The sequence below is a fragment of the Triticum urartu genome, chromosome 1A (genome assembly GCF_056163025.1).
Source record: "Triticum urartu cultivar PI428250 chromosome 1A, HENAU_Tu73, whole genome shotgun sequence".
NCBI lineage: Eukaryota > Viridiplantae > Streptophyta > Magnoliopsida > Poales > Poaceae > Triticum > Triticum urartu.
The window spans coordinates 408,467,773-408,475,490 of record NC_141873.1 but is presented as its reverse complement, the minus strand read 5'-3'; the positions used below and the strand labels follow the sequence as shown (position 1 = coordinate 408,475,490).

The 7,718-nt window shown below is 47.0% G+C and overlaps 1 long non-coding RNA gene across 2 annotated transcripts; it reads right to left on the bottom strand.

Moving 5' to 3' along the window:
• Positions 1 to 2,664: 2,664 nt before the first annotated feature.
• Positions 2,665 to 5,927, bottom strand: LOC125534694 (uncharacterized). 2 transcript variants are annotated; one of them, XR_015613925.1, is made up of 3 exons: positions 4,627 to 5,927; positions 3,325 to 3,394; positions 2,665 to 2,831 (listed from the first exon to the last, which is right to left on the bottom strand). It is a non-coding gene; the product is annotated as an uncharacterized LOC125534694 (long non-coding RNA). The 2 variants fall into 2 exon arrangements; XR_015613924.1 differs by lacking the exon at positions 2,665 to 2,831 and having other exon boundaries at positions 3,153 to 3,394.
• Positions 5,928 to 7,718: the final 1,791 nt, after the last annotated feature.

Below are 7,718 nucleotides of genomic sequence, written 5' to 3'. Positions count from 1 at the left end.
TGAATGCTGCAACCGGTGCTATGCGGAGTCTGCACGACAGTGTTCTTTCTTTGGATAAGCGGCGTCTCAGAGAGAAGGATGTGGCATTCCCGGTTTTCGTGGCCAAGGTGCCAGAGGGCAAGGGCTTTGTGGATGGCGACATCGGGGGTACGATCGTCCTGCGGTTTGATGACATCTTTGCTATGTTTAACCTTCATCCGCTGCACTACACCTTCGTTCGGCTGTTTTCGCTGAGTATGGAGATGCGGATCATTAGAGACAAGACCCCGGACATCGTGATAGTCGACCCCTTCTACATGCGTGCCAAGCACTTGAGCAGCGCTGGGGACCGCCAAGTTGCGAGTTCACACCTCGAAGGCGTCATTCTGGCAAACCTAGATAAGGATAACTTCCTTGTGGCTTACTTTCCCGAGTAAGTCATCCCTTAACCGCCCCGTAACATATGATTTCTTAGATTTCGATCGTTCTTTTTTTTCTAACATTCCGTGTTCTGTGCAGTGACACACATTGCACACTCATCCTCTTAAGCCCGAAATATTCCATGGCCACGTATTTAGACCCGAACTGTAACTCCAAGATAGACTACACAAATGTCAAGAAAGTTCTTGATGATGTTCTCCCCGCCTACGCCAAATCTGGAGGCACCTTCACCAGGGCAGTTCGTAAGTACGACAAGCACATGTTCGCACACAATACGAAGTTCTGCTGCGTCAAGTAGCCGCCTGGTGGTCAGAAGGATGCCTACTACGCCCTCCATCACATGCGGGCGATCGTAAGGGACCATCATCAACTTCTGCTACCAGATAATCTCAAAGATTGGCCTGCGAGCTTGTCGGCAGTTCAGGACGCGGACCTCAGACAAGAATTCTTTCGCATCCAGTCGGAGTTTGCGGACATCATCCATCAAGATGTCCTTCATACCTCGGGGCAGTTCTTCCTCAGATATCAACCGTCCAACAGTGAGATAGATGAAATGCTACAAATGCAGGGTGACAACGACCGCGATTTCATGACCATCACGACAGACGGCGGCTTCATCCACGTTCCTGTCCGATGAGTCGAGTCGAAAGTAGTGATGTGTAGTTCTGAAACATTGATTGGCTCATGTTGTAATTATACTTTAATGAATTCGTATGTCTTTTTGGTTTGGACAGTCGTTCAACTTAGATGTAATCGATGCTATTTATTAGTAGGACCATGAATCGTGCTATTAATGTCTTGCTTTTCTCTTCCGATCCTTTTGTTGCATACTTACATATTGCTTATGTATTGTCTGTTGTTTGGCTTGTGCATAGAGATGCCGTCGTATGTCGTGTACAAGGGTAAGGTTTCCGGAGTCTACGATGACTGGGAGGAGTGTCGGAGACAGGTTCACCGTTTCAGCGGTAATAGTTACAAAGGGTACACCACTAGGGCCGAGGCCGAATCTAGATACGCCCGCTATCTAGCGGGAGAGAGGAGGGAGCGTTGGAGGAACCGGATGAAGACCAGTTTGATCGCGATGATGCTCATCGTGATGACCACAACTCTCTTCTATGTGATGGTAGTTTAGATGATCGATATCGACTTGTAATGTGAAGACAAACTCGATACTCGCGGTCTTGAGACTTGTAATGTTTTATCTTTGTTCGGTCTTTTGAATTCGGAGACTAATATGATGAATTGTATTCGGAGACTAATCTTCTATTGTATTTGATGAATCTGATGTTGCTGTCTATATTCTGTCTAATAATATATTTTATATTCTGTCTAATAATATATTTTGTAACCTGCGTAAAAATCAGAAAAGAAAAAAAAACCAAATATTCATACTAATGGCGCATCACCACCAGGTGCGCCATTAGTATGCCAAAGGATACTAATGGCGCATCAACAGAGAATGCGCCATTAGTATGACAAAGCCATGCTTACGTATGGCCCCCCGGGAGGCACACTAATGGCGCATGCTGTTACATACTAATGACGCACTAGTTGGTGCGCCATTAGTATACCATATACTAGTGGCGCACCTGTGGTGCGCCATTAGTAAGATATACTAGTGGCATGCTACTAATGGCGCATTGGTAATGCGCCATTGGTAGGCAAAACCAGTGCGCCATTAGTAGGCCTTTTCCTAGTAGTGCACTATTGGCCGCTGGAAGGTCATAGTTTTTCATTTGCGACCTTTTTGTGACCAAAAACAAAAGGTCAAAAGCCGGCGGTCGTAAACTGAAATTAGCGACCTTTAACAGAAGGTCGTTGAACCCATGACCTTTTGTTTTGGTCACTGGCTGTCTGCCCAGGTCACGTCGGATCCGACGTGGCAATCTGACGTGGCAAAATTGCGACCAATTGAGAAGGTCGTTTGTAAGATTCAGCCCGGTCCAATTCAACGCTTTACATGGGTCGAGCCCAATAATTCAGCCCATTTAATACATTTATTTCTGTTATTTTTTGTCAGCTACATGGACCAAGCCCAACTGGTCAGCCCATCAATTTTTATGCACGTTTGGCTTTCAAGAATATAGGTCAATTTTGTGCAGCCCATTTCTGGTTTACATTCAGCCTTTTTATACATTCAAATAATAATTCAATCCTGATGTTGGTCCAGTACTCTTTTCAGCCCATTCACATATTCGTACAAATGATCCTCCTTTTCGACAAATTTTGCAAATAATTTCATATTTCAGCACTAAATATGTTTACATCACAGACCATAAAGCCGTACAAAATAGTATCACCTTTTCTTATACAAAACTATCAAATGATACGTACAACAAAACAGAATACATAAAATTTAGTTCAACAAAAATAAGTTTTCTTCCTCTTCCATCTTCCAGAACACAAAACACCTGTGAAAGTAAAGATGCCACAACAAAAATGGAAGGATCGGCCATTAGAAGCATATTGAGTACAAGTGAAACACGCACTGTGAAAATTTTGACAGCACGAATATTTTTTATATTACCATAAAAAACAAAAATGTAATCTGATTGCATAAGACATATGGCATTATCAACAAGACAAAGCAAAATTTATAGTGCCAGCTAGGGAATAAGATAAAGAAAAATTTATAAATCTATAGCATCACACACGAGGTCTAAATTTATACTATGTTCCTTTAGAAGCAAGAGCTGGTTCATGTCTAGCTTTTATTGCAGATAACTAGTACATTTTCACACAAAAAATAGGAGCGACATATGTTTTAATGATCAACTCTGGTGTTTGTAGTATATATTCGCAGCATGTAAGAATACTTTGATTAACAGACTAACCAACCATCAACTAACACTTCACAGTACCAACTAACACTTCACAGTACCAAAAAAATGGGGTGGCGCTCACCACTTCAGATGTGCAGCAGCCATGAGGGCTTCTTCCTGTTCCACCTACAGCAGCGGTAGCTTCTACAAATCTGAGACACAAAACAAACGCAGGCAGAAGGAATCAGACGGAGGGGAGATGAAGAACATGGCAGGCATTTATATGATGGTAGTACATATGAAACAAATAGCAGTCCATACTTGCATCATCATGTGTATAACAAAATCACGGTCGCCTCTAGAGACAGCACTACTAGAGTAGAGAGCCAAGCATAATAATTCTACCAGGAACAATGTAAACACAGAGTCACACCATTGACAGATTAAGCCTTACAACATGTTTGGTGGCTCAGTGGGCAGATGTATGCATGCACAAAAAGGGGGACAATTTTTCAATCAAACTGAAGAAAAACACACATCATTTAGTAACTAGTACAAATCCCGGTAGCTGTAGGTGCATGCATTGTGTAACAATGAGTAATCAATAGCATTTCAGAGTTGTGCAGTTACTAGTGTGTCGTCCTCTGTTTACCACACCACACATGGGCATGAGAAAATTGCTAAAAACCACTGATCGTGTGCTAATCTACTTGGAAAATATGGCACATGATGGCAGGCAGTAGATATGAAACAAACAGGACTCCACACATGCATGTGCTATTATAACGTACAGAACAAAATCAGTCACCTCTACGACAGTAGTAGATACACAGCCATTATTTAGTCATTACAATTACAAGAAGCTCTTGACTCAAGGCTCCGTACTTAAGAGTGCTAACACTAGATGTCGAAAGCAAGAAAGTTTCAGCTAGGTTTTGACTTTTTTCACTTTTTACACTACAACCGTCAGGGTAAGAAAGTTCAACAACAGGCTGTACGTATAGTATGAGCAACACAGGACAGTAAAAACAGTGAGCAAAAGCCAAATGAATTGATTTATCTCTAACTAGTTGGTAACAAAGCATGGCACAAGAGATACATGTCATAATGCCTATATAAGATGCAAAAAATGTATGCGCATCTCATATCAGACTAATAGCCAACTCCGCATAACAGTTCTGAACTTCTGCCAAAACTGAACACAACATGTACCAAGGAAAATCAACACTTGTAGATTCATATCACAGTAACAGCCAACACTGCATAACAGTTCTGAACTTCTGCCAGAACTGAACACAACATATACCAAGGAAAATCAATGCTTCTGAATTAATATCAGACTAACAGCCAGCCAACACCGTGTAACAATTCTAAACTTCTGTCAAACTGAACAAAACATACACTAAAGGAAACAATCAGCAAACAAGATGAAAAGTGTAGCAACCTGAGGTTCTGTCAATAGGATTTTCCTTCGACGCAAGTGCTCACTCCTATTCCATGCTTCGGAGCCATCGCTTGAACTGTATCGGTGCCCGATTCACCATCGGAAGCACCAACCCCATCACCACAACGATTCATAGCGGAATCACGCAGCTTGAAATACCTCGCCCACAGATCCTCGGGCAGGCCTCGTGCACCAACATCACGCGGGCGAGGCACGTTCTTCTTAGACCCGGGGTTATCAGAGGCTCCCTCTTGGAGCACCTTGAGCCCATGGCCACTACCCACATGGATCATGCTCCTGCCGGGAGTGGCGTGGTGGTGGTGCTGCTACTGGCCACAGAGCTGCTGCATGAAGGACGCCTCCATGGAGCTGATGTACATGTTGTGGGTGTCGTTGGTCCATCCGGTCGACACCAGCCCCCCAACCTGATCACCCTGCTGAAGAAGAAAGTAGAAATTAGTTTAAGTTTTACAGGTGCAAAATCACATCAAAGAGCTGTCCGACAGTAATACTGGACATCCAGATGTCCAAATGGTTATTATATACACCATACACGATCTGTTTGCTTGGCTTTGTACTACTATGTAGCACTATGTAGCACTAGGACATCTTGAGATCATCGCAGATCAATCAAGTGCAGCACATGATCCTAGTTTTGGCATCACATCGAGTCCTAACTAACAATGGAATCAACATATTAAAGCGCAGAGCACCTAGTGGACAAACCTGAAACACTGAATGAGTTTACAGTTAAGACTGAACTTTCGTACTCGACATAAACTGGTGCTGGTGGTGCCCTGGTCGCTCGACGCCACGTACACCTCCTCTGCCTTCCCCTTCCCCGCCATACTCCTTCCCCTTCCCCTTCCTCCACACGCCCCAGAGCATGCTCGCCGAAAAAACAAGCGCCGAACCCTCCGCCGGCGGGCGGACAGAGGGGGCGGCCGGAGCAGCGGACTGAGCCGGTGGAACAAGCGAGGAGGTGGTCGGCGTTGAAGTGGGAGGCAGTGGGACGCAGATCCTGGTCGTCCTCCTCCTCATTGTCGATATCGTCCATGAAGGTCACCTGCCAGTTCAAATCCAACCCAAAAAAGGGGATCATGCAAGGAAGTAGAGAGAGGATGGGGGCTGGGCCGGGAAGGGGAAGTAGAGACAAGGAAGTCGGCGTCACGCTTGGCGTACTTGCCGGCCTTGAGGTAGCGCGCGATGCGGCCGACGGGGAACTGGAGCCCGGCCTTGGACGACCGCGACACCGACTTGGTCGCCTTATGTAACGCCCCAAGACCGGAGCTTCAGATACCTTCCAGGGTTCTCAGGTTTTCTTGTGTGATTTGTTTCGTCTGTTGCATTCATCTTTGCATCGTGTGCATTGCATCATGTTATCATGCCATCATGTCATTTCTTTTTTTTAACTCAACTAAGTAAACTGTATGGATCTTTGATCCATTTAAACCGAGGGAATTCACATGATGAGTTCTCTTTATAACATACCCTCCCAATATTAGGGAATTATGATAAATAATCCATCCTTATGGAATCATCTAAAACACACTTGCAAAATTTTCCCATGCCTTTTTATCTCACTTCTTGACCTCGAACCTTGTCTGTAAATTCTTTCATCGTTTTTCGGAATTTCACCAAAAATCTCAACATTTTTGGACCTTCCTTTTACCAAGTCCCAATTCAAACTAATTTTCTTGGGTCAAACTTATTTTTGTGAGTCCAAGAAAATTAACCGCATGTCCAAATTCCTCTTCCAACCTTCTCTTCTCTCCTTTTTCCTTTCTTCTACTTCTCTATTTTTTTAGAAGAAAGAGGAGAGAGAAGAGAGGTAGCTGGGCCTCTCCTGCTGTGCTAGCCGCAACCTGTAGCTAGGCCGGCCCATTTGGCCCAAGGCAAAGGCCCAGTCTTTCCCCTGTTAACCCTAAGCCCACCTAACCTAACCCAACCCTAGCGCTACCTTAGCCCGATCCCTCGCGCACCTCTCCCTCTTGATCCTTCCCTCGCGCCGCCAGGAGAGGAGGCACCGCGCTCGACCCCTCCTCTCGCCCGTGACCGTCTTCTCCCCCGATTCCCCTCGCTCCCTCTGCTCTACCCGCCTCCATCACGCGCCCGTTCCTCCAGGGCCGCCCCAAGCTCCTCAAAAAGCCGCGCCGCCCGCCTCTGACCACGACTCCGGTGAGATTTGGGCAGCCCCGCGTTGGAGCCGTCGTTCCCGCACCGCTACAATGCCATCTTGCTCCCTCCTGCTGCGAGCTCGACCTCCCATGGCTGCCGCCGCCGTCCTTCCTACCCCACTGGAGCGCCCTGCCCACTCGGGTCTCCTCTGCCCGGTTCCTCTCGCGTCACCACCCGCAGGTTCCGGCCCTGCCTCGAGCGCCCCCACGCCCCTACATCGAGCCGCCAGGAGCGTGGGTCGCCGTATGCCACCTCCTTTGCTTCGAGCTGCCTCCTGCGCCTCGATCTCCTTCAAGACTGGCGGGTCCATCTTCCTGCACCCGTTCCCCGTCTCCGGCGCCGCGCTAGACCTCCCCCATGCCTCGCTAGCTGCTGCTGCGCCGCCGTGTTCCTGCTTCAAGCAGGCAGAGGGTCGATCCACCACCAGCGCTCGCCTCTGCCATGGACCCCCAGCGAGGCCCATCTGCGTCATCCGCCCGGCCCCCTGCACTCGTGCCAGACCACGACGCACCGCTGTCATCATGCACCTCCAACTGTCGGTGCTACTGATGCCAAGTCCAACGACCACTGAACAGGGAACAATGCCAAGTACCACGACAGACCGCCAAGTACCCTTCGAATCCTTCAAGACCGTCAAGTGAACGACTACCATCGCTCCAAGATCCGAACGGCTACGACGACATGAACATCTACAGAACGTTTACGGCTACACGATGAACCGCCAAGGCCGGCTAAAACCCTTGTACGACTACTATCGCCAAGTACCACGACAGCCGTTATTCGTCAAGTACCCCTTCGGATCACCAAGTTTCGGCTACCATCGTTGTGAACTGCTTTCGAAATGTGTATCACTAACGCCAAGTACTAGTTCAACGAGGACCACCAAGTTCGTCTTCTGTCATCTCCGAAATCGC